The sequence below is a fragment of the Amblyomma americanum genome, chromosome 2, assembly GCF_052857255.1.
Source record: "Amblyomma americanum isolate KBUSLIRL-KWMA chromosome 2, ASM5285725v1, whole genome shotgun sequence".
NCBI lineage: Eukaryota > Metazoa > Arthropoda > Arachnida > Ixodida > Ixodidae > Amblyomma > Amblyomma americanum.
In genome coordinates, this window is record NC_135498.1 from 84,666,683 (window position 1) to 84,693,857 (window position 27,175).

Below are 27,175 nucleotides of genomic sequence, written 5' to 3' on the forward strand. Positions count from 1 at the left end.
TAAATTCTCACCATTTGTCGTGGGGTTTAGGACTAATACATGCGGCAAGCGCTTTTGGAACTGCGTTTCTGATCACAACCTGATGTGCTTAAATTGAGGATCGGCCACTTATCTTCCCTCACACGCTCAATATGTTTTAGATCTCACGTTCATTAGCCCTGGAATTGGCGTAACGAATTGGTCGACTGTTGATAGCGGCACATCAAGTGACCATATACTTATTCATTTTGATATCATATGTCGTGTTACTCCTTCGTCTTCTCAGTTGCGGTCACATTTAAATTATGACAGATTTCAAACGGTGTTGCGCTTTGCCCTTGCTTCAGTGTCTAACATCGCCGAGGTCCACCAGTCAGCAAGCTTATGTCTGGCTATAGATGAAAGCCGTACAAAGTCGGAGTTCCTGGTGAGGCCAACAAAAGGGAATTCTAACTGGTGGAATGCGGACTGTATGAGAGATTTAAGGCGGAGGAAGGCAGCATGGAAAACGCTTCTTCATAACCAATGCCAGAATAACTGGAATGATTATAAATTTATTGCAGCCACCTTTAAAAGCAGTTTCTCGCGCGAAGGAAAAATATGACTCAGAACACTTCGATTATCTTTCAAAGGCGGGAAACCGACGTGCACTATTTGGTTTTCTACCGTCTATTAAACAGCTCACGTCCTCTCATAATTTGCAGTCATTAGTTATGTCACCTGAAGAAGCTATCCAGGCGGATGAATTAATTCCACTGGCCTGCAAAAGCTGTTCTCGTCTTTACTACCTTTGCGCCCTATGTGGCTTGCATGAGTCGTACCAAATGATGATGCCTCAGAAGTAAATCTATCAGAGCTTTCACAAGTTGTCCAGAGGTTGCCAGCTGCTGTTCCTGGTCCTGATGGTGTTACTACAAAGATGCTCAAGATTCTCTTTGAAGAGTTTCCCAACTCCTTTTTGCACCTAATAAACTACTTTCTCAAACACGCTTGGATACCTTCTTAGTGGAAGCTGTCCAAGGTGATCCCTTTACTTAAAAATCAGGGTGGAGGCTATGAGTTGGATAATATTAGGCCTATTTCTTGAACATCAAACGTGGTAAAAATGATAGAAAGGGTGTTGCTGATTCGGGTGTCAGCCACTGCGCACCGCAAAACTACACTCAGCCCGTGCCAGCTCGGTTTCCGGCCACGGTGTTCAATATAAAATGTACGTGCTGATCTTGAGAGCAGAATTCTCCTTGCTCGTAGTCAACGCCTGGTCGCGGCATTGGTTACGTTAGACGTCGCCAAAGCTTACGACAGTGTAGAACACTGCATCCTTATATATAGTGATATATAGGCCACAGTCTCTTCACTTTCCAGATTATATAGTTGCATGTATATCTGGATTTCTTTAAAACAGGGAATTCTTTTGCGTCCATAATGGTGTTCATTCAGAGAGGTACACGTAAACGCGAGGGGTACCGCAAGGAGCTGTTCTTTCTCCTGTGCTCTTTAATATTATGTTGTGCTCAATTACTCGCCACCACCATTTACGCACTTACGTCTATGCGGACGACATTGTGTCTTTTGCTGCTGCGCCGGATATACATTCCCTGTATGGTCTGTCGCAGTCATATTTGAAATCACTTGAGCACTGGTTGAGCACATTACACCTGAATTTAAATGTCGGCAAGTGCGCCACCCTTGTTTTTCCTCTATACACTCCTGTAGTGGTCTCTCTCACTTGCCAGTTAAAAATAATACCGCAGGTTCAATCCCTAAAATACTTAGAGGTCATATATGACAACAAACTCACTTGGCGACCTCACGTTGACATTGTCGCGGCGAAAGGGGCTCGTGCCATGAGCATGCTAAGGAGATTATGTCATCACCAGTACGGCATGCGCAGAGATTCGCTATTAATGATCTACACTGTGTATGTCAGGCCAATTTTAGAATTTGTATCAGTGTTGTTTTCAGGCTCGGCTACATATAAACTTCGTCCTCTCGACCTCTTAGAGAGGAAAGCACTTCGCATGTGCTTCGGTCTTCCAAAATTTGTGGCTACCAATGTGCTGTACCTTGAAGCCCGCATTCCGTCTCTCTTATCACGACTTCAATTTTTAACCGTGCAAACTTACCTCAGGATCTATGATTCCCGTTTCCACCGTTCCCAAAGCATTTTCTGTTGTCGGCCGACCTACTTTTTTGGTGTCCCCTGGTCTTGTTTCAATTCCACTCAGGTAGTGTTTGTGCATAAATTACTTCAGCCTTTAGATGTACACATTTATGATATCCTTCCTGCGCTTCGCAATGACCCCGCTATCCACAATGTTTTCGACGACATATTCCCAAAAAAACGCAAAACTTTTGCGACTGAGTATTCTACATGGTCTACTAGAAGATCATCTGAGGACCCTACCTACAGATATAGCAATAGCCACTGACGCATCCCAATGCAATGAAAAAGCAGGTGTGGGAATATTTTGCTCGCATTTAGACTGGTCCATTTCACTGCGCCTTCCAGATTTAACCCCAATTTTCAAGCACAGTTTTTAGCAGTTGTACTTGCTCTACGCAAGCTAGACACCTCTAATACAGCAGTTGCACTAATTACTGATTCTTCATATTTGTGTTCGTCCCTCGCTGCACATGTTGATGGCCCCATTTTAACAACTTTCTTATCCCTACTTCCTCCGCATTTGAGCCGTGTTCATTTAGTATGGGTTCCCGGTAACAGCAGTGTGACAGTAATTGAGATTGCTGACAATCTCACAAAAGCTTCTGTCAGCGACCTCGTGTTGCCAATCATCCCGGCTACAGACTATATTACAGCATCTAGATTTCGGCGACGTGCGTTTTTAAGCATGCAAGACACAAAACTTTTATCATCGCCGGATTATGAGAACCTTAAATATTATTGGAACAGGAAAAATTGCTGCTCTCGGCAGCTTGAAGTATCACTGACGAGGATACGCTGCCGCATCCCCTCTCAAAATTTCTAGTTACACAAGTCGGGTTTGTGCTCTCTCCCCTTTGTGCATTTGGCGTGAGCCTGAATCTATAGAACATTTTTGGCTGTATTGTCACCGATTCAACTCTCTGAGAAAAAGGTTGCTGGAGAAGCCCTTGCAGCATACTTGGCATTAGTTTGAGCAGCCCGCTATTGCTATCATTTGGCGCCACCACACTTGGGTCCAGCAACAGATCTGTTTGTACCGCTGTTCTCAATTTCCTGATAGAATCTCACCGACTGCCTTGCTAAGTGTTCCAAACTTTTCTTTTCTATCAATTATTACTTTTTGACTTAATCATTATTATTTAATCCCTCTCTATATTATAATTCTTATAATTTTGATATCAAAACTGTCAGCCCTATTCTGTTCATGACGAAGAATTCACCGGTGTTGCGCTGCCACTTGCTTTTCCTTTTTATTAATTGTGTTCAGGTGAATAGCTACTCGATTCTTGGCCGATCCCCCAGTGTGGGTATGTGCCATCTTTTGATAGGTTAACAACATCAACAATTCTTGTTCGGAGAGATAGCCAGGTTACGGGAAAGGAGTTGAAAACTCTACTCGCCATTGTGAATTAACACATCATTTCGCTCGGTGCCCGTCACCAACAGACCAGAGCACCTTGCAAACCTCTTCGCGGCTCGCCACAGTGAACGCGCTTTAACGCATCTTTGCTCAATTTGATTCTATCGCTGTCACACGAAGGCAAAAAAGTATTTCTAGAATTCTGAAATAAAAACATTACCCTCGACAGCAATCTCTCGTATGACACATCCCACGATAGGTATCTATCGCGCGACACAATCTACGACAGATATCTGTCGCGCGACTTACACACGACAGGTATCTGTCGTGCGACACATTCCACGACAGGTATCTGTCGCGCGGCACACCCCCTGCAAGGTGTCGTGTCGCGCGACAGGCCACACGACAGGCACTTTTATCGCATGAAAAGAGGTGTGCTGGAAGTCGGTCGCGCAGATGAACCCACAACAGGCAACTCTGTTGTGGAACGAAGTCTCTGTCGCGTGGCACGACTCCCGATTTCGCACGACAGTAGCTGCGACAGAAACCTTTGTAGCGCTAAAAAACCCACGACACGAACCTCTGTCGCACGACACAGGGCACGACACGACCGCTCATTTTGCGACACAAAATTGTGTCGCGCGACAGATGCGCGACAAAAAATTCTGTCGAGCGTTTTGTTCGGGATATCAAACAAATATAGAAACAAAAATAAATATACATAGAAAAAAGTACAAAGTGGCAGTATTGGCGGAAAATAAAGAGAAGGAAAATTCAGAGACAGAGGACGAAGATCGGCTTTCGAATGGAGTTCCTCTTTATTATTTTATTTAGTGTTATAATTACTAATTTTGAAGTAAAAACTGTCATCCCTTTTCTATTCATTAGGAAGAATCCTCCGGAGTTGGTTTCCCGCGTGCTTTTTATTTTAATTACCTGAATACAGGTGAATAGTCAACCGATTCTTGGCCGATCACCCATTGTGGATATGTGCCTTCTTTCCATAGGCTAACAAATACAACAACGGATTTCGCATTTCTGCTCAAAAGCAGACAAGGACAATACTTTAGAGGTCGTCCTCGACCGGAGGCCACCCTGGACGCGCCCAAGCACCAGCTAATTAATTCCATTTTGTGGCAGTAAGTTGTAACCACCACCCCCTCCAGTAATTTTCCATAACGTGCACTCTGAGCGCGGGCCGTGACTGGTTCCACTTGGCGTCACCATTGGTGACAAATTTGTGTCCCTGGCGAAAAGGGTTTTCAGTGGGGCAAAGTAATCAGCCCTATTCGGCGCCAAAAGTTGATAGTGTAGTTTAATCCTGGTAAGTGTGAAGGGTTAGTACCGATGACCTTTTTTCCTCTAAATCGTAATTAACAGCGAAATTTGGAGGGCCGTGGCAGGTGAACAATTGGTTGCCGAGGAATGCTAGTGCTACCAAACGAATCGTTGTTTTGTGATATACACGTTGATATCCGAATTTGTCCAAAGGTAGGTGGCTTACTCAGCTTACGGGGCTGGAGTCTCTGGGCTGTCGCACATGTGGCCATGGCTCCTGGTCACCAGAGGTATCTGTTGCTAAACCGTCGTCATCGCTTCAGATGGCGCGGTTGTTGCGACGCGCGTCCTTTCTTTCAATCTTTCCTCTCACAGTTCTTTCAACTCTTCCATTATCTGCACGTGGCAGCTATTGTGACTCGGCTTGAGCCATTGGACAGGCGCGGCAATTTTCTTTGCATTCTACCCTCAGTCGCACCAACAAAAACAATATTGTCGAAAGCATACGTGAAAACAACTTAGCTAACGGTCTTCATTTGGTTTCGCATTCTCGAAACATTCATTAATTTTCTTAAGCAACCATAAATAACAACCAACTCGCCCAGTGCACCGTTCGTTTACAGTGCGCTTCAATAGAATCATAAAGGAAAAAGACTAATAAATATAAGGATGAAAATTAGTATATAATTATTGTCCTTGCCAGTTTGAAGTTTTTTCTAGTTCTGAGGATAGCGCTTTAAGGGTGCACACTCTGGCTTTCAGATTTCAGCTGAAGTAGAGCCGCTACAGATTGTGCACTTAATTTGTTCAAATGTCATCAATACTTGCCGACATGAAATTGCAATTCTTTAGCTTGCGCATGTCGCCGTCCATCACTTCAATGCAATCAGTTCGAATCAATTTGGAAACAATTTTTTAGAAACTCACGTGTAGGTGACAGATGGGCCGAAGGACTGAATGTTATGAAGGTTAGTTATGAAAAGCAACACTTGGATAATTTGTATTCGATTAGCTGTGCTACAATAGTGGAATTCATTTGTAAATAAAACAAGAAATATTTGAGTAAATGGTACAAAACAGTACTTTGTACTTCGGACATTGAGACATGGTATATCCAAACCAAATGATCGGTGACAAAAGTTTTCCTAAAGATTTCAAACATTTCTTGCATTCTTCAGAAGTCATTAAAAAGTATTTGATAGTGTTTCTGATTTTTTTAAAGTTTGTGTTTATCGAAACAGAACATCTGGAACTGTCTGCTGTGTTTTCTGCAAGAACTGCGTGTACATCCTTGGAAACGTGAGAAGTATGCCCCATCAGACATTCTTTTCTAGGTGTGCTGTAGGTGAAATGCTGAACCGATCGCTGCTTCTCAGACTCATGATATTCCCTACGCGCCGCAGTGGAAAATGGCTCGAAACAACCGACAGAGCACATCCCTTTTCTGCGCCTTGAGAGCCGAGGAGCCGTGGGAGGAGCACGGCAACTGCTATAACAGGTTTAGCCACGTGAGCGGTACCACCAGAATTTTCGGAGCGGTTCATCTGAGCTCCAGCGATGATCCCAAATTGATAATTGTCGATACAATTATATGCTTTGCTTGTCAACGCGAAAAATTCTAATCACGACCTAATCACACTTACCACACATATGATCGCGTCCCGTATTCTCCAACATTATTGTTGCGGTTGTTGTCCACATGCTATGGCTCATTCCCGGATAGAGAGATTAGCGACGAATTGGGGGGCACAAAGAGTTTTTGAGGTAAATAATGCCTCGACGAAATTAAAATGAACAATGTCTCACACAGTGCATTGCACCCTGTCGTCTTCAACTTCCATCTGTGGCGCAAAGAGTATAGATCAGCTTAACCTCTACCAAAGCTTAACCTGAGTATAATATCGTCGGGAGAGGTGCCGACAACCCAGCTAAGCAAAATATGAGCCAGTAGGGCTAAACATATGCTTTGTTTGTCTACTCGGTGCAACTGCGTTAGAAGCCTGAGATTATTCTTATAAGCACTTGGAAACAGCGGCATGCAGCTATTGACAAGGCATACCATCCACAAGGACGCAATTGAGTTACGTCGCAATTTATTCATTCAATTTCATCAATTGTTTTATGTGTATATGTCTAGGAAAAGGTAGAAAAATACCTTGCAGAGAGCTTTCAGTGACGAGCCGGTATATCAACGAAAAATATCCACGCATATATGTAGTGTTCGCGTCGTAATCAAATGTTCTCTTAAACCGCATTTGCCATTTCATACAGTTTTTCATCAACACGGCTGCGGAATATCACTAGCAGAAATCCACACTTCAATGTTTTCAATGCGCATGTCAAGGCCACGAATAACGTTGACCTCAGTGGGGATTAAATTTGGGCATGTTGGTTCATCGGTACTTCGAAAGCATAACGCATGAACTACAGAGGACAAGGCATAGTAAGCACGCTGTGTTCGGTGTAATAGCTTGAACGCCCTCAAAAGCCTAGCTTTCGCATCCTTTTTGGAGTAGGCTCATTCTGGTGAACAATGTGAGGCGTTTTTCTGTCAGCTGCCGGAAGGATGTACTCCTTGCTGATGGCTTAGCTTTGCAGCATTGTACACCCTGAAGACAATGTTGAGTTGCTGAGAAGACCTTACAGTGCCGCAAGTCCTAGAAAGTTCGGTATGTCATCGCAAATTCCACAACTAGGACCACCAGTCCCTGCCGCTCGCTGTATGTTGATGCCTCGTTGCTGCTAGAGTACTTGAATCATTAGCAAAGGCAGCTGCCGAAACCACTGACGCGGTTAATTCCTTGCCTGGCATTTTTTTCTACCTGGCAAAGGCCTATATGTTGATAACATCTATTCTACAGAACACCGCCAACATTGCCATGTTTAATTTATGCATTTTTCTGTGTTTCCTTATTCCGGTATCTCCGTGTAGTTTGTTGCAGACCAGACTCTGTTCCTTCGGCGGGCTGCTCCCCGCTTGCACACAAAAGCATTCCATTGTGTCTCTCTTTAGGGCTTGGTCGAACTAGAAATAAATATTTTTTAACTTTTTGCAACCATGACGCACGTTTTGTACCGTTTTTACTCGTGTTTATTTCAAACGATGTGCATCGCCAGCTCTCCTAAGATCTCAAGCTGTCATTAAGATGTGACGACAGTCGTTGGCTGCCGAAAAGTGTTGTCCATATCTTCAGAAAAAGTGGTGGAACGTTGGTGCGGCTTCCAGACACCTCCCGGGTGGTCCTGCGGGCTCTAACGTACCCCACCGCCAACCATTGATCCCAAGATAGTTGGGTCAATGCGAGCTCCGGCCTCTTGCGGTCCTTCCTCGACACGTTCGTTCAACACGGGTTCGGCCCTTGCTTCTGCAGCAGCTTCAGCATTCGTGGCCATAGCCTCTGAAAAGAGGACAAAAAGGTGAGAGTCACAACACTGGGTCATACGAAAGGTCAATTTGTTTCTATAGTTTCTGCACAAAGCGGTCGCATCAGTCTTCATCACTATTATCCCAATGAAAGAGGACGTGTCCAAAGCCAATATACCTTTGAATTAACCCCTTTTTTGAAACAACTCTTCACCGAGAAGATAAACTGATTTGCTTACGTTTTCTCCGCACAAAAATACCCCCTGGCGCTACAGGGCTTCTCCTGTGATTGTGGATTTGCGGTACTGCCAACGCGAAACAACAGTTATCAAATCAGCTCTTTTCTCTCACCGCGGCGCACGAGTCCCCTAGAAAGTATCCACTCGCGGTTCATTCATCTCCGCTATATGGGCGCGCAACTAAAATGTTTCAGTGTATAATTAAATGATGGGCATTAGATCGAACTTCTCAATCTTTGGAAAGTCTCACTGAGCCTTATTTCTTCATGAATGCTTTAGTACGGTCATACGAATTTTCTCTTCGTGTTCAGTGATTGTTTTTGATATTAGCGACGCACTTAAAAAAAATCTGCGATTTTTTTTATTGGATTTAGTATAAACGCTGTACCAATTGTGCTTTAGAAGGTAAATAACATTTCTTGGCCATTGGTGTTGCTTACCTGACATCAGAAAGCCAAAAATGGCCACTGCGCTGAGAACAGCCTTGAAATTCATAGCGCCTTGGGGAGTTACCTGCGTATGACAAGAACGAATAGCGCTTCTTTTGTGCTCAACTGCACATTTCGACAGAACGGCATTGTTACCTCTGCTAAGTGAAATCTACTCTTTCCTGCACTCTGCATCAAAACACTTTTAAGAGTGTCTTTCGAGCAAAAATCATTTTCTGGAAAATACGCACATTCGCCGTGAATCTGCTTCGAAAAGTGAGAAAGCAGCAAACATAACGAAATGCTAATTTCACGTGTGTCATTTTTTATGGCTGATATTGAGGGTACCTGGCGTATCCTACGAGAATCGAGGCATCTCATATGGATCAAATCATATATACATCTTCATTGCATCATACTTTAAAACCTTCTCCGAAGGCAACTCCAAGCGATACCATTACTGCGTTAAATAATCGCCTGTAATCTGCAGCTCGACCGTCTTTCGCGGCACCGGCTCCAAGTCTCAAAATCATATTGTGTTTGCAATCATTTCTTAAAGCTAATAATAGCACAGAATAAATTCCTTCCTATAGAAGCAGCAAGTTATGTGCCCCTACAAGCTGCAGAGCACCGCAAGCGGATGCTCGTAAAAACTAGAGAAGCAAAATGGTGCTATAAATGCGCCGATGGCGGCACTCGGCATTGGTAATTTACACTGGTGGCCGACTTCATTTGTTCGTAAGCGATAACTGCATGTGATTTCCTAGGATCCGAATCATGAATCTTGAATCTTGAATGCTGAATCCTGATGCTGAAGGAATTCAAAATGTCTATACGTATTCAAGTCACTGAAACGGAACCAGGATAATTCTAAAAAGCGCAAATTTAATAATAAGTATATAATTTGATATAGAAAGCATGCTCGAAAGTATGCTCGAAAGAAGCGTGGGTGTGGGTTCGCGAGCAGTTCAGTTATATATTTCATAGATACTCTTGTCGGAGCTGGAAGCCCTGCACTCAAGAGAAACTCACCTTCCTCTGGAGAGTCCTATGGTAGAAGGGTGGAAAATGCTGGCCTTAAATTATCGACTCTAAGGGCACGTGCCGACCAGAAAATTATTTTTTGGTGTGCGGTGTCCTCGTCTCGACGTCGTCATATCGAACTCCACGAACGTAAATCCTTCAAAAAATATCCTGGCGTCAACTGAAGGACAGCTCAAATGAAACTACAAATGCTATAGGCCTCAAAAAATGGCATTTGATAATCTTGACAGGAGAAAAAGCAACGAACCACATGTGTTCACCACATATGCAGCAAGACTAACACAGCGGGTTATGAGCCGGGGACGTTATCACGGAAAAGGGTATCTTACAATTACCGCGCAGGATAATACGAACGGTTGGAATGACATTCCAATTTAGGCTCTCCTCTGGAATGTCCGAGAACACATTTCATAATAGCAAAAAAATACTGCTTTTCGTTCAGGTATAGCATTAATTAAAATTTGTTCGATTACAATCCTCTTTTCCGAAACGAAGCCTAAAGCACCTCTTTACAGCTTCTTAAGCGAAAACCATTTGATGCAGACTTATCAATGGTTCGTTGTCCTGCCTTACCAAACCTTCTAAAAATCTGACTTACAGAGCACACTATGAGAAGCCGTACTAATTTATAGGCTTCATTTTAGCCAAATGGCTCCTGTTCGTAATGACCATCTCCTCTTCTTAGTGTTTTCTCAGACCTGTGGTTGTCCTTTGTTGCTACAGATGCTCTTAGAACATCAAACCGAATCAGTCAGAAAGAGAATGCTTCCCAGTTAAGTCGCATTTTTGTATACACACAGCTAACAGCGGCTGTCTTGACTCATCCTGCGTTCAGGACTCTAGCGCAAACGCAAGGCACTGGTATACAGAGATTTCTGTGCTTCACCGGCAGCATCCGAAATAAAGAGCATCTGGTGGCGCATTTTTTTTCATGTTTCCAAGGATGGGGCTGGAAGATGAGCTGGAAGAAATACCGCACACCAATTTGATTATAGGATGCACAGGTTTTCATTATTTCCCATCATGGTGCCTTGCAGCAATGTCTAGGTTTTAAACAGAACGTTGCGACCAGTCTGCCATGCATATATGAGAAGAGAGATTGGAAAAAAGCAAGCTTTCTCAATCAAGAAGCCTGATATCTAACATAATAGCTTAGCACCACACAAAAATTGGCAGCGCAAATAACAAATCCGCATACAATTAACAACTGCACCAATTTGTCGACTGGTAATGCAATAAGGGCAAGAAAAACAAAAAAATTTCAAAGAACACTGGTGAGTGCGGTGAAGGGAGGTGTGTGGGTACGGTCCCGTGCCTGGGAAGAGTTTCGAGCTCGGAGAATTGCCGGCAGCGCAGCTGATGGCGCGACACCAAGAATAAATAACAAAGCGGAAATAAGTAGCAAAAACAACCATCGACAATAGCGAAGACTTGAATGCGGGCTGCACAAGCGAGGGATATTGCAAAGAGATAGAAATCCTAAATAAGTGTGCAGTTGCATCCCCGACAGCTCGCAGTGCTCAGAAAGAGAAGAAGCATCGATGCTTACAGCTCAAGAAAGACGCAAAATTGATCTAACCTTGAAATAACACTGCCTCAAATCCTGTTGAATTAGGGAAGAACAGATAAGTTTTTTACAAATGAAAAGGCGAGGAATATGCGCCAGCCTTTCACATGCGATAACTGTCTCAGAATAATTTAGTATGACGAATATTTAGGCGCAAGCACTAATCCGATAAGTACCAACCCAGAGCAAAATAGTGCGCTGTGTGATCGCATCTGGAAGGAAGGAAGGCCTCAGACGCTGCTGGCACATACCCACTACGGGGGAGTGGCCAAGACACAGGCGGTTAATTATTGGATACAGGAAAGTTTTGATGGCAAAAGGAGTGGAAATAGTATGTGGTCTGATACATTGGAAGAGATAAGGACAGGGGTCCTGTTAACTTGGAGATCGAAGACGGGACAATGGCTTAATGTGCATAATAGTATACAATGCCTGTAATGCCTTTAAGCGCGAAAAAGAAATTAGAATGGGAGTCGCTGCATTTTTTGAAGAAAATTTTGCACAGCAGAGCGCACACTCCTGTCACTTCGTCCAAGCAAAGAAGTGCCAATGGAAATAACAACCGCGGAAGACACAGGCAAGCCCAGTTGATGAAATGGAATTTGCAAAAGACGCTTCCTCAAATGAGAGAAGCGGCGGCACAACAGCAGGAAGTGATCTATTGTCTCAGGCTCGGCACAAAAAGGGCACAGTGGGGAAGCTGCCAGGCCAGTTCTGTGAACGTAAAAATTTAGAAGGGGAACCTGGCAGCGCAAGCGCGTGAAAGAGACCTCTAGTCTGCGTGAGCTCCAGTCTTTGCTTCTCCAAGGATGCAGAAGATGCTGATATTCAGGAGATGATGTAAGAGCCGAGGCAGCAAATTCCTGAAATATTGTGTAGCTGCGAAACATCACCGCAGCTGCATATGCACACGTTTTCAGGACAGCAACAATTGGGCCGCTGAGAAAGGCTCTTGCTAAGGAATCTGCAACCTCATTTAAGTGAAAGCCCATGTGACCTGGTACCCAAAGCAACCTTGACGAATTTAGATGGAGCGGAATCAGAAACCTAAAGAGGCGTAATGCCCGAGACTCAGTGGGTGAGGATAAGGAAGAGCAAATGGACAGAGAGTCTGTTATAACCACGACCTGGGAAATAGTAGTTTCTAATTTTTGTAAGGCTAAGATTACTGCTAATAATTCAGCCAGAAAAACTGGAGTGAACTCAGGAAGACGGAGAGAAAAAGACCAATCCAGTGAAGGCGAAAAAATTCCCACACCTGCCTTTTCGTGATCCTGGGATGCATCGGTTGCAATAACAACATGAGAAGGAAAGGTCCTTAAGTGGTCCTGCAATAGACCCTGAAGAAGCGGGAAGGGCTGCAGCTTTGCATTCGATGGGAACATGTCATCGAATTCAAACTGGACAGATGAGGAGTTATTATACATTTGGCGGACATCTGTGAAATGAATATTTATGGGATCAAGGAGGGACTGCACATAACATATCTGCGGGGTATGAAAACGAGACCAGGCAGCACTAAAAAAGGCGGAAGGTTGACTATGAAATATTATACTGGAAGCGTGAACAGGTGAGTCACACAATTTTAAAAATGTTTGAACTGTTAAAAAGCTAAACCTAGCTTATAACGATGGCATTCGCCCCTCAAGGTGCAGAGCAGCATTGGCGACATATTTTTGAAGCCCCAGCCAAAGGCGCAGCGCCTCACGCTCCAAAAGCAGAATAGGGCGAAGTTTATAGGCAGGAGCCCCTTAGAATAAAACACACCCGAACTCCAAATTTGGGCGGATGTACATTTTATATATCATCAGAAGCGTATGCCTTATCATGCCTGACCTAGCACTACAAAGCGTGCGCAGGATGCCAATTGTCCTTACTCCTTTTGCAGAAACTTGCTCAATGTGTGGCCGCCAGGATAGAGTAGAGTCGTATATTACTCCAAAATACTTCACCGTCTGAACTTCAGGTATTATGCCATTTCTAGAGACCAGGCAGATATTTAAAGGAACAGAAATTGGAAATACTAACAATGCGCATTTCTTCACATTAACAGACAGATGAATTCTTCCTAGCCAGTTGTCAAGAACATTGAGGTAATTTTGCAGGTTTCGATAACGAGTGTGAATGTCACCTGCTGGTGCGAAAAATGCAATATCGTCGGCGTACACATAAGTTTTCACATTTTGAATGCATGGAATTGAGCTTAGAAAAATGTTGAAAAGAACAGGTGAGAGACCTGATCCTTGCGGAACACCTCTTGTCTGCAGAATTCTCCTTGAGGAAACACCATTTTGGCAGCAGTAAAAATCTCTATTTTCCAAAAAAACATAAATCCAGGCTAAAAAATAGCTTGGGAAGTTGAGTTCCTGTTATCTTAGTAATAGAGTCGAGTGCTCAACGCAGTCGTATGCTTTACTGACATCCAAGGTGACTAGCGCAGCAAGCTGTTTTCAATTGCGAGCTAATTTATTACGACTCTCAAGGTCAGTATGAGCACACCAAATTGAACAACCCGGCCTGAAACCAATTTGACATGGATTCAAAAGAGCATTTTCTGAAATGAATGACATGACACGGCTGAGAAGGACCCTTTCCACCAATTTCACTAGGTTGCATGTTAACGAAATAGGGCGTATATTGTCTAAAGTTAAGCACTCCATTTGCTTTTTAAGCAATGGAACTATTTCAGCAAGACGCCACTCATGCGATATCCAAGGATCTTTAAGAGAATGGTTAATTAAAGCCAGCAGGTCTGCAGGAGATTCATTGAACAAAATTTTGATCAAAGACGAAGTGTCCTTATCGGGGCCAGGAGCCGCTGGGGATAAGCGCAGAACAATTTGCGACAGCTCAGGCATAGAGACCTCAGTGAAATCACTTGAGGTGCATGTGAATATAGTAGGAGAAGGTAATGCAGATGTAGAGCGAAGCTCTAGGCTACACGCATTATCCTCTAAGGCCTTTGCAATGTAAGAAGGGGACTGAACGAGGAATTCAATGTTGGCAGCCCGAGGAATCACCTTGTTGCGCCTAATGAAATAAACAAAGCTCGTTTATTTCCTTATTGGAAAAGGAAATCATAATGATTTGTATTATACTCCTCCTTTGCATAGGCTACAGTGTGCTTAAATGTTGCTGCAACATACTTATAATCCAGCCAATTTTTTGGGCATTGATTGATGAGAAGTTTCTTCCAAGCTGCTTTCCGTCGTCTATATGCACGCGTGCACTACGCATTCCACCAATTGTTCGCGATTGCACCCTTTGTTCTCTTAACCAAAAATTCAGACTTTTGCCTTGCATGGTCCGGTAGTGAACATAGATGTGCAGCCTCGCTTTCGGCACTTCTCTGAGCGCAAGTGTCAGAAGTGATTTGGAGGGCTGATTTTAGCGTGTCTTTAAAGCAACTGTAATTTATTAACGTGCGCTGATGTCGCTCAGGATGAGTTAAATTACACGCAAACTTGAAACTACTCGGTAGATGATCACTATTTTTTGCACAGTCAACAGGCGCCCAAGACTTAACAGAGACTCCTGAGGAGGAAAAAGTTAAATCCAAGGCAGAGCGGTATTGACTCCGAACAAATGTAGGAAATCCGGAATTGTTGCAGATAAAGTTGTTGCAGGAAGCCCAATCAAATTGTCTAGAACCAAAGCTGTCTGTTTTAAACCAACCCGTCACATGGTGAGAATTGAAGTCTCCAAGTAATAGAACCTGAGATCGGCTACTAGACACGAGTGAGTCAAGGGGCCGAGTGTCGCGCACACCGGACGGGAAATATGCATTAGCTACCGTAAAGGCCTTTTGAGCTCCACAGCCTTCCCAGGCTGTGGAGCGACCAGAACATAGACTTGACCACACGTCCAGTGAGACCTCATCGCTTAGTGGGGCTGAGTCAACGATCGTGGACGGTGACGAGTCACTGGACGATGTGGCTGACGTGGACTACGAGAGCTTCAAGTTGGTGAGCCATCGCAAGCAACGAACGGTAGGGATCCCGGTAGTGGTTGAGCCTTCAGAAAAGGGGGTTGATTTAAGAGAGAAGAATCTCATCTTACTTTTCGCGGCCATACAATCACTGCTGAGATCAGCTCCGGTTCGAAGTCGGTTCACCATGCACGGGGCTCTTCAGCTGGATGTCTCGACGGAGGAGCAGGTTGACAAGCTCCTGCAGAGCTCTCAGATTTTTGGCATCAAAGTTAACGTGCGGTTGCCCCATTCCTACATGAGGAACACCTGTATTATTAAGGGTGTACCAAAGTGGTATTCAGAACGCGACCTACTGGATTATCTGAAACCACAAGGTGTACTGCACGTGAAACGACTTGTGCGTCGTGTGGAGTCTCCAGGAAAAGAATGGGCTGCGAAACCTACCAACTCTATCCTGTTCACATTCGCTCCCAACTCACGCAGCTGCCGATTTCACTGAAGCTCCTCCATGGTGTTTTAGATGCCAACGGTTTGGGCACGCGGCCAAAGTTTGCACAAAGGAACGACGCTGCAAGCGGTGCGGAGACGACCACTACTTTAAAACCTGCAGGGCAGATTTTGCTTGCGCCAATTGCGGTGGCGAACACCAAGCGAGTTTCGGAGGCTGCCCCTTCTGTGTGAGCACCACTCTCCAGCGTCGGATGTCCTTTATTGCTGGTCCAAAATCACCACCGACTGAGACGCCTGTCCCCGGATTAGACGAGTTCCCAGTATTGGAGTCTGATGCTGTTGCCTTGCCCAACAATGTCCCTAAGAGACCTCAGTCCAGCAAGAAGCCAAGGCCCAGTGCGCGCGAGTCGACTGTTCGACCTCCAGCAAAAAGTGTCCAGTTCTTGAGCGGCCGGATCACAGCCAGACTCCACAGCAAGGGGGACCCTCATATGCACAAGTGACATAAAAACCAGCTACTGCGGCCAAGAGTGTGTCCCCGTCGGCATCTTTTATCGATGTTGTAAGTGAGTGCGTTGCGCAAAATAAGGAGCTCAAAAATCAAGGTATGTCTGACCTTCATGTTTTGTTTGGGGCCCTGCGTTCGCATGTTCCAGCGATGGCGCCTGGTAACCTGAAGAACTTCCTATAGCTGGTGCTTTCTTTTGAGTCCCTAATTTCCACCTTCGCAGCAAACTTCCTTGCGAACTAAAATGGATGGGGCTAAACCTCGTGGATCTCATATGCACCGAAAAGTGCCGTTTATATTGCAGTGGAACTGCGCTGGGATTTTAAGTCGGTTAGCAGAACTCAAACTATTTTTGAGACTTGTGTTCCAGTATTCGCCTTGTCAGAAGCTGGCCTGCCAAGCGGGAGATGTTTGACTGGATATGTAGCCCATAAAAACTGCAGCATAAAGTCATTTCCTGCAGGCAGTGCTGCGCATAACATAGCAAGAGATGTTCCACATGTTTCTCTAAGCGTTGCCGATGTTTGCACGGATGACATTGAGGTAGCGGCTGTAAGAATACAGCTCCGCTCTCGAACCCTTTCTATTGCATCCGTGCACGTGTCTCCGCGGAAGAAGGTAGCATTTGATTTGTTTCTACAGCAGATCTGCGACCGCTGCCCAGCACCTAGAATCATCTGCGGTGATTTCAATGCTCATCATGCCGTTTGGGGTGACCGGAACACGGATTCCCGTGGACGCAAACATGTAGAGATTATTGACAGTTTGGACCTGTGTGTTGCCAATGACGGAAGCCCCACTTTTTTCCGGCCTCCAGCTTCAGCGACAGCTATAGACCTGACACTGCATTCACCTGACCTCCGTGTGAGTTGGTCAACAGCACCCGACCGCATGGGAAGTGATCACTATCCGATTTTTGTGTTTTCTGCCGACTTTCGTATGCATGCTCCTAAAATTAGCAACGTGGTCAACTGCGACAACTACAGAAAGCACCTAGAACGTGTTTCTGGTGATGTTGTTGGCAAAATGATTTCTAGTAAGCTAGCAACAACTACGGCGGTCAAGTTACCTGATCATTTTCCGGCCCCGGAAAAAGGGCGGAGCGCCAACTCGTGCGGGAGAAGGACGACAGGCAACTGAAGACGACCTTCAATAGGCTGAATTCTGCTATTAGACGGCACACGAACAAGCTGTACAGGTCGCAATGGGCCTCATTCTGTGCTAGTTTGACTGTGTTCTCACCGATAGCGAGAATATGGCGAGTTATTGGCAGCCTTGCTGGAGAATCTCGCCCTTTGAAGCTCTTGCAATACGCAAGGAAACACCTATTGCGCGCTTGGTTGAGGAATTTGCAGACGCACTCGTACGCGCTGATTCCGATATATATATATATATATATATATATATATATATATATATATATATATATATATATATATATATATATATATATATATATATATATATATATATATATATATATATATATATATAGTCACCATCTGCTTCCTCCAGGTCTGTCATGAACGTCCCGTTCAGGCTTCGTGAGCTTCAGACTGCGCTCAGTGGCCTGCTGAGCCGGTGTTCACCAGGTCCCGACGGCATCACCAATCAAATGCTGAATAATCTGCCCTTGCAACTCAGAAAGGAGCTCCTGTAGTTCCGGTACTGAAGCCTGGCAAAGACATGACAGACCTTGCCTCGTATCGCCCAGTGTCATTGGCCTCCTGTGTAGCTAAGTTGATGGAGAAGCTGGTAAATGAACGCTTATCATGGTGGCTTGAGGGGAGCAAGGCACTCCCATCCTGTATGACAGGATTCCGCCGAGGTCTTAGTGCCCAAGATAGCGTCTTAGACTTGATCAGTCACATTGAACACTAGAGAGCTGTCGCCCTTTCCACCTTAGCCATTTTTCTTGATGTTGTGAAAGCTTACGACAGCGTGCTTCAGAGCTCAATTCTAAAACGTTTGCAAGGCATGGGCATAGAGGGCCATATGTTAAGATTCATTTACAAGCTTATAAGTGATCGCGCGGTTCGTGTACCGTTAGGGAGCACGTTAAGCACCAAAAGGGTTCTGTCACGAGGTGTGCCTCAAGGATGTGTTCTTGCCCCCACGCTCTTTAATGCCGTAATGGCTGGCCTACCCGATTCATTGAAAAAAAGTTGCAGGCAAGTGCGTATGTCACTTTATGCTGACGACATCTGTATTTCGATTACTGGCTACCAACACAAGCGATTAGCCCTGATTGCTCGACAGGCTATATTTTCGGCACAAGCTTACCTTCAAGGTGTGGGGTTGTCTCTGTCAGTGGACAAATCCGGCTTTATTCTGTTTCCAGGTGTAGGAAGACGTCAAGCGCGGTTGAAGATAGACCTCGGTCTCTCTTCCATCCGTCAATTCAACTACGCGCGTTCCCTGGCCGTCATTATTGACTCCCGTCTACAGTGGCGAAAAGCTGTAGACGCGATTGTTTCATCTATATCTTCTCGTCTCAATGTGATCCGTAGAATTGCACGTGAGCAATGGGAAAACCATCCTTCTTCAATGGTCACACTTCATGAAGCGCTGGTGGTCAGCCGGATAATGTATCAATTACCTTTAATTTCCCCCTCGGCATCACAACTTGAGCGTCTCGAAGTTGTCCACAGAAAGTTCCTAAGAAGAGCCATTGGAGTTCCCCAGGCGGCTGCGAATAAGGTAGTACTTCATGAGTCCCTATCGAAACCTCTTAGCCTTATCGCTTCTCAGAGACTATTAATGCATCTTGACCGCTTAGGAGAGTCGGTAGCTGGGCGATACCTTCTCCAGCGGCTCTGCAAGAGATATGAGTCGAAGGCTTACTTGGCACTCAATACTCTTAGTTCTTTAGGCATTAATGTCCGAAGGCAAAGGAAACGGTTGAAACCCCCCTGGTCTTTTCCGACTCTCGACTGTAAGGTCACAATTCCCCATGTGAGCGCAAAGCGCAGCTCTCCTTTGGCAGCAACGCGTTCGCTTGTACTGGAATACTTGGAAACAGAGTATGCCTGCCATCTTCAAATTTTCACGGATGGTTCTGTGGACAAGGTCAAACAAGCTAGCGCACCGGCTTTTTCATTCCTTCTTTGGACTGTAAATGGTCCGTACGCTTTACTGCTGTTGTATAGTCCACAACGGCTTAAAGTGTTGCTATTGAGGCGGCTTTACGGAAGTTAGGGTCTCGTCCGGCTCAACCTGTTGTCATTCTAACGGATTCAAAATCTGCCCTTCATAGGTTAGAGCGCGGATTCCCTACTGACGCCTTGACTCTAAGCTCTCTGCGCTTGGTGCAGAATCTGCACAGCAGAGGCTTTACTCTGCATTTCCAGTGGGTTCCCTCTCACATAGGAGTCAAGGGTAATGAGGTGGCAGACAGTCTCGCCCATAAAGCTCTCTCAAGGATTCCATCAAGAAAAGTACCTCAAGATGGGAAATGTCTCTGCAGGAAAACGGTACTCGGTCACTTCAGTACACTGTGGAGTGCGTACCACAAGCCATGTGTGACCAAGAGACTGAGAAGATCTCAAACGACCCTTCTACATCGAATTCGCACGGCGTCTGCTCGCACTCCTGCATGGATACCTAAGACCGGCATAGCATCGTCTCCGCTCTGCTCTTTATATGGTGTGTGCGGGGATATCGAACATTATATTATGTACTGCCCAGAGTACAACGCGGAAAGGCAGGTGATGTTCGCTTCCTTCAAGAAGACAGGAACCCGTCACAGAACAGTGCAGGACATTGTCTACCCGAGTGGAAACCAGACATGCAGAAAGGAGGCTGCACGCCTTCTGCAGAACACGGATCTTGTTTTTAAATGGTGACAGCAGGAACGGACTATGGCCTACTGTGATTTAATGTGTGCGTATATGGTGTCTTCCGGAGTGGACTACTTTATACTGTGAGTGAATGTGTGTATGGAGTGTGGCACTAATATGGCCTATGTTCTAGTGTGACTGAATATGTGCATAGATGGCGACTTCTGGAGTGGACTGTGATGTAAACTGTGTGGATTGATTGTGTGCATAGCTGGTGACTGCGGGAGAAAATGTGTGCTATTATAAGAGACTGTGCGCTTAGCGGGGTAGATGCGGCATTGTTATTTATCGAAGGGACGCTGCGGTGGAGCAATTGCCGGCAGTCAAAGCAAGGCTAACCCCACCTTTAGCATTCAACACCTCCACCTCAACCTCGGTGGACTCCTGCAGAAGATTGGACATCTGAGCAGCTATGACCTGCGAAATGCACGTGGACACGGGTTCCATAACGCGATCCATTGCAATTGCCACAGCTTTCACAACTGCCGCTGTAATAGCCTGGGACCAACTAGAGTCTATTATGGGTGGGCATTTGGCGACCACACTAGACTAGCCTGAGGCTCTCTCCTTGACTGCGGCAAAAGCGTCTCTCCGCGTGCATCTGCGCTTGTCTATAAGCTCGAGCACCTGAACTTCTTTTGCTCGTGCAGGACAGTCAGGCGAATCAGCAGGGTGAGCACCCCTACACAAACATTTTTCTTGATGTTCAGGATATTCCTCTCTGCAATGACGTTCCCCACAGGCACAGCAGCGTAAGACCGATTTGCAGGCTTTGCTGCTGTGGCCAAATCGCCAGCAGTTTTAAAACTGAAGGGGCCGAGAGTTAAAGGCGTCTACTTGAAAAACCAATGGCCATACCTTAATCTCTGACGGGCAAAATATTCCTGCAAATGTGGCAATGACGGACTCCGTAGGAATTTTTACTCCGTCATCCATCCTGCTGCATCGATGGACAGCAATCACTCCTGCAGGCGAGAGGTTCTTACGCGTTTCCACGGGGCTCAATCGAGAGCCGACACCTCGGACCGAGCCCTTGGAACATGCTAGATGATGTGGAATGAATGCGCTCATCGGGTGGTTGGGAAGGTCGTACACTTTAGAAGATCTTCAATACAGTCTTTATCCGGCGACCTGCACAAAATACCACCCCTACCGAACTGCCGGACATAGGTAGTGCGTATGAAGTGCTTCGATGTGGACTGAAGAGCCGCCTGCACTGCCTCCGGGTTGTTCAGTTGGATAGCGCCTCCATCGGAAGGCACTAAAGCGACTGGAATGCCCGAAACACCACTGCGGAAAAAGAGATCAATTGAGAGCTGGTCTTCAGGAAGAGATGCCGACAAAGGGGAGAACCCCTGGCCAGGAGAAGAAGTAGACATTAAGCTCTCCTCCCGCGCCCAATCACCCCAGAACATGAAGAAGCAGGCACAGACAAAATGAAGGAGAAATTTAGCAAGATAGCGCAACACCGCCAGGTACTTAGCCACTTCCCCGCAACCTGGGCAGCTGAGCCACATCAACACCAACGAAGAGCTCCCTAGCCTAGCCTAGCCTAGCTCCCTAGCCTGGCCTAGCGCGAGCGCTCCGTCGCGCGGCACTTCTAGCTCATCGTTTTCTACACCGTGCAAATCCATGCTTTCGCACTGAGTGTCGCAGAACTAGCAAGAGACAGCGTAACTATGTTGTGATACCTGGTGCCATTTTTATTTGCCACGGCACACGAGTACTAAACGCACATAAATACAATGAGAACAACACTTCTCAGGCATTATATAGGCCCTGCTTTTCTGGCGCGGCATTATAGCTGTGGCAGCCGCATGCAAACTGCCTCCTTTAACGTCCCTATATAGCCGGATACATATAGCGCGTGGGAATACAGATCAGTAGCAAAGAAACGCAGAAAGGGACTCACCGGTCAGGCCATTTATCTAGGCTTAGTAAAACCGCGCAGGAGTCTTCGTTGCTTTTACAGATGACAAGACGTCGCAGCATTGCCTTTCTTCATGCCTTATCCGTTGAAACTCGGCAATGTTGACCGGGCGTAATTCTTGACGTTGGCTTCCAAAACACATTCCTGCTCAGCTTTCTATTCAATAAGTTGTTCTTCACACGTGTCCGCCGTACAAGCACTCAAGCAATGTCTCAAAGATCCAAACAACACAAAACGCGACGCGTCGTTTGTGCTGTCATGATGCCGACAGCAGAGCTTTCGCGTCGTTGATAAATCAACCCGCAAACAAGATTGCTTTTTACACCACAAATATTTAAATTATGTTCACAACAAGGACGCTATATTTTTGACATTTATTTTTGAATTGTTTATGAATAGAAAAACGTTTCAATTACTTTTTCTGGCATGTCGTTTGTAGAAGCTGCAGTCTTGTGATCCCTGAAGTGACCCGTATGTGCTAGCAAACGTCGCTGTTGATGGAATGCAATTTCGTTTGATGCCAGATAATATCTCTAAGTTGCGACAAAAAAGCGAAGAAATGCGCCGCACCTCAAGCTGGCGAATATTGTCGATATGTTGAAGGCGAGCGGCACGATGGACAGCAGCTGCGATGCATTAATTTGCGCGACACTGGCGCGCTCACCGCAGATCGAGAAACATAACAGCTTATTGTGTGACCATTACAAAAAGATTGTTTTGATATCAACTGCATTACGATACTACGTCGATACTTGTGTCACACTTTGGCTAATATGCAACAGCGGCTCGCACTGGCCGCATCCAGATCGCGTGTAGTTTCAAAAGCAAGAGGCCACCAGCGCATCGAAGCCCGCGTGTTTTCGAGTTCATCTCGTTCCGATAAATACAAGCTCTTTTGGCTCGTACTGGAATTGAGGTTGTCAGCCTCTGTGTCACGAGCGGTGATGATGGCGCCGCGGACGATCTTAATTAGGACTCGCCGCAACGCAGCCGATACCCCAAGCATATGGCCGTTATTTGTTGTTCACCAGCACTGCAAACGTGGGCATAAAGTATCGCTCAGTCGCAAGCAAGTCGCTCGCTGCTAGATTTTTCAGCCTTCCGAGTGCAAGTCGCAAGCTGCTGAGCCAATCAGTGAGCGAGCCGCAGTGAGCGAGCCAAGCATTCGGCAACGACGCCGCCCGCGGGCGTGCCGGGTATTGAACTACGCGCTGCTCCCTGGCTGCCCTAGTCGTCGCTAAGCCTTGTCGGTTTCACAACGATGCAGCAGCTAAGTGCACTTCGGAACTGTCTAGCGCTGAGGTGCTGCTCTCTTCATCGTTTTACTGCGAACCTCGTCTCATAGTAAAATAAAGATATGCTCGGTTTCCGCGACATATTCAGGAGCGGAGCCTGCTGAGGCCAGGAGAGCCGCAATTGAGCAGCCGCAAATAAATGCGCTATGGGAAGAGATTTGTTTTGTAATCCTGTTATAGCTACTACCAACAACTCGATATTGGCCAACGAAACTTCATCCGACGGCATAGTATCGACTTGAACAAACATTACTATCGCATTTTTCTGATGCTGGCGGCCGGCATCCAGGCTGACATACCGGCACCGAGAAAGGCGGCCTTACGTTATCATGACGCTTAATTGTATGGCTGTGGTGCACATCAAAATCGCCAGACATCCTCTTGTTCGTTCAGGTTGTCGTAGCACACAGTCACACTGGGGAACAGAGCCCTCTAGAGGACAGAGCAAGGGCGCGCAGGTGCTAGACTGTCAAAGCAGAAGAAACTCTCGAAAGCGTGCGATTGACGTCAGTCGCAAGACATCATTCTCATTTTGACCGTGAATCAAACGAGAACTAGGCCAGCAGGTCGCCCTTGCAGGTGTGAGCAATTGCTTTGTTGAGCGGCTGCCTTATCGCAAGCGACTGCTGGTCGCATGCGCTTTGCGGCTTGCAAGTCTGAATAGGCATTAAAAGTGTATTCACGATATCGCGTTCCTGATTTCGCGCAAGTTAAGCATATTGGTCAAAAAGGGGAGGAGGGGAGGCGTGGGGGAGCCCCGAACAAGTACACCCTTCTATGGAAGTCGCTTGTAACATCATTTCACAGAACAACTCACCCAAACTGTAGCGTCGCGGGGTATAATGTCACGTCACCTGACCATTACCGGGTTCTTGTTCCGCCTGGAAATTGAATCGAGGGCGTGAGGCAGCGCCCCATTGCGTGCTACGTTTCTGGGTGTCCATCTTCAAATCGGTTCTAACACGCCGGCCGCCGCATGTCACCATCGGCTGGATACGCTGTTCTCCATATTTAGCTACATTTTCGTGTCACCGTCATGAAATTTTCAACAAAGGCAATGAACTACGTCGTAAAGTATTTTGTTTTTTTTCTATTTTATGATAGGCAAACATAGAGAGGACAAAATTCAAACATCTGAGGGTGTTTTGTTTAATAATAATTGATTTTTGGGGAAAGGAAATGGCGCAAAATCTGTCTCATATATCGTTGGACACCTGAACAGCTCCGTAAAGGGAGGGTGAAAGGAGGGAGTGAAAGAAGAAAGGAAGAGAGAGGTGCCGTAGTGGAGTACTCCGGAATAATTTCGACCGCCTGGGGATGTTTCGTTTCGGAAACATTCGTTTAAGATACAAGCAGCGCCATTTGCTTCAAATATTTTGCATAACTATTGCGATTTACTTCCAACTTCGCTATATCCGGTATGTTTCCTCCTTATATATCAGTTAATGACTTGTATAAACGTGTGCGTCACAGCAAGGCGAATCGTTTGACCGCATTGGGAACCTTCTGCAAGAAACGATTAGGCCATAATGGCCGTCTAGAAGTCCCCGGAATGCATTGGTTGGGGGCAGGAAGGTCGTCGGTGCGAAACCCAGAGATGTTTTGGGCTTCATCTCAATATTTATTTTTCCATCAGGAACATGACAAGTCATTTGACACCACCTCGAACATTCTTCGCGAAACGGGAGGCCTCAAATTTTGATGCAAATGGGGGTCCCCAGGTTTCCACTTCGATAGCCGCTATACTAGCATATATAGAACGGATCGAAGGTATGGGCGACGACTAAGTCTCTCCGCGTGCGCTGTTGCTAATGATATTGTGTGGTAACTGTCTTTGTCAATTTGACCTTCCCTGCAGACACACGTGTCCTTGACAAACTTAAGTACTAAAAGCTGACGCTTTTAAAACTGAAACGTGGAAAGATGATATCGGGGTCTTTGAACATTTATACAGAGAACTGAGTGCATGTACATACATGCTGCCTTTGTGGTAGCCGGATCATTATGGCGAGTCATTTTCTCTGATTGACGATTGACGATATTCTTTTCCGCGATGCGCGTATATGTGTAATGGACCTTTTCTGCGCATGTAGTAGTAGCGGTACAGTATGTTCATGGCTTGGCGAACACGTCACAGCAGCCAGGAGGACACTGACTTTCAGTACCGCCATTCTACTTGCACACGGCGATTGATGGGCAGGCGCTGTCGTGGCTGGCTACATGCCGCTACCGCAAGCACGTGCGAATACGCAGGCACCGCTGGCTTCGTCGCTTGTGCATTACAGCTTTCTGTGCTTTTAAAGCCGCATTACTATTGAGCATGGCCTACTTTCATCACACTGTAATGAGGGAACTGAAGAGAATAAACCGGGTGCTCGAGCAGTGCCTCTCCTCTAGTCCAAGAAGATTTCCCTGAGCGCCGGCTGGACGCCTCTCAAAGGTGAAGTCAAAGTCAGGTGCCCGCTGTCTGCTCTGCTCTGCTGGGAACGATCGGCTAAGTTTTGGGTGGCTTGTTGTGGCCTTTTCTCCCTGCGTCTTTGCGCGGTAAGGCAGTAAGCCCAGGCTATGTCGACCCAGTCTCCCGGTCAGCGGAGCTCCCTCTGGTCGGCTTCTTTGTCCACTGATCTCCTGCCGTTGGAAGCTTTTTTGTTCAGTAGTGTCGGCAGTATCCCTGTCGCGCTGGTGCTTAAGGATGGTGGTGCAATCAAGATGAACAATCCTGGTGCTGTTCGGGCTGCTCTCCAGTCGGCGGCTTCTCATCATGAGTGAATCCCAGAGGTACGCCAGTGTGGACGCGGCGGGATTCTGTGCATATCGACAGACCTCGCCTGTGTAAGACATTTGCTATACTCCTCATCCTTTGCCTCCCTTCGGGTAAGTTCTTTCATCCCTTCACATCTTGCGTGCACGAAAGGTATTGTACGAGGCGTAGACTCTTCAATGTCTCCAGCAGAGACCATTGAGCTTCTGTCGGCTGCAGGTGTTGTTGCTGTGCACCGCTGTAGCCGGGATGTAAACAACTTGCGGATGCCCACTGAATCATTGCCGGCACTCCAAGCCCCTCTGAAATCAAGGCATGGCCTCTAATTTTTCCGGTAGACCCGTTATCATCTCGGCCTCTGCAGTGTAACAACTGCTGGCGCTATGGACATAGCGTCGGCGGTTGCAAATCCAACTTGAGGTGTTGCAACTGTGGGAATGGTCATTCAACGAGCACCTGCACTGAGAAGAATGAAAAGTGCTGCCTTTGCGGTGGTGCCCACTCTGCAAAGTACTCAAATTGTCCCTCTCGAGCTCAGGAAATCCAAATTCTGGGGATAATCGACAGAAAACGCTGTTCGCGCCATGACGCTATTTCAGAGGTCAAAGATCGTGCCCACGGTTATGCCGGTGTGACCGCTCGGCAAGGTGTCATGTTAGACTCAACGCTGTCCCAGGCAATTGCGGCTGCTGTGGAGGCTTCCATGTCTAAAATGGTTGAAAAGATTGTCGCAAGTGTGTCGGAGTGCCATACAAACGTTCTAGCGACTCAGCTTACACATGCCGTGCTGGCCAGTTTGGCACCTCTTTTGACAGCCAATCCCTCTCATCTTATCCGGTCTACAATTCCAGTAGCATCACAGCCCCAGGAACAAACTTCTGCCCCTTTAGCTGTACCTACCTCGGGTACTTCGAGGGATGGTATAATCTATGATTCCGAAATGGTGGAGCCTGCTGCGCGGCTTCTTAAGCGCAGCGGCTCCCCCATGTCTCATTCGTTGTCTTCTCTTGGCACCCAATCCCAAATCAAAGAAGC

The 27,175-nt window shown here is 46.2% G+C and overlaps 1 protein-coding gene and 1 long non-coding RNA gene across 2 annotated transcripts in view; both read right to left on the reverse strand.

Moving 5' to 3' along the window:
• LOC144121541 (uncharacterized) overlaps window positions 1-9,849 on the reverse strand; it is a 163,041-nt gene extending 153,192 nt beyond the window's left edge. The window contains exon 1 of the mRNA XM_077654805.1: window positions 9,807-9,849. The gene's annotated coding sequence lies outside the window, so the exon portion shown is untranslated. The remainder of the gene's footprint in view (window positions 1-9,806) is intronic.
• Window positions 7,853-8,983, reverse strand: LOC144121542 (uncharacterized). Its single transcript, XR_013312632.1, has 2 exons — window positions 8,828-8,983; window positions 7,853-8,182 (listed from the first exon to the last, which is right to left on the reverse strand). It is a non-coding gene; the product is annotated as an uncharacterized LOC144121542 (long non-coding RNA).
• Window positions 9,850-27,175: the final 17,326 nt, after the last annotated feature.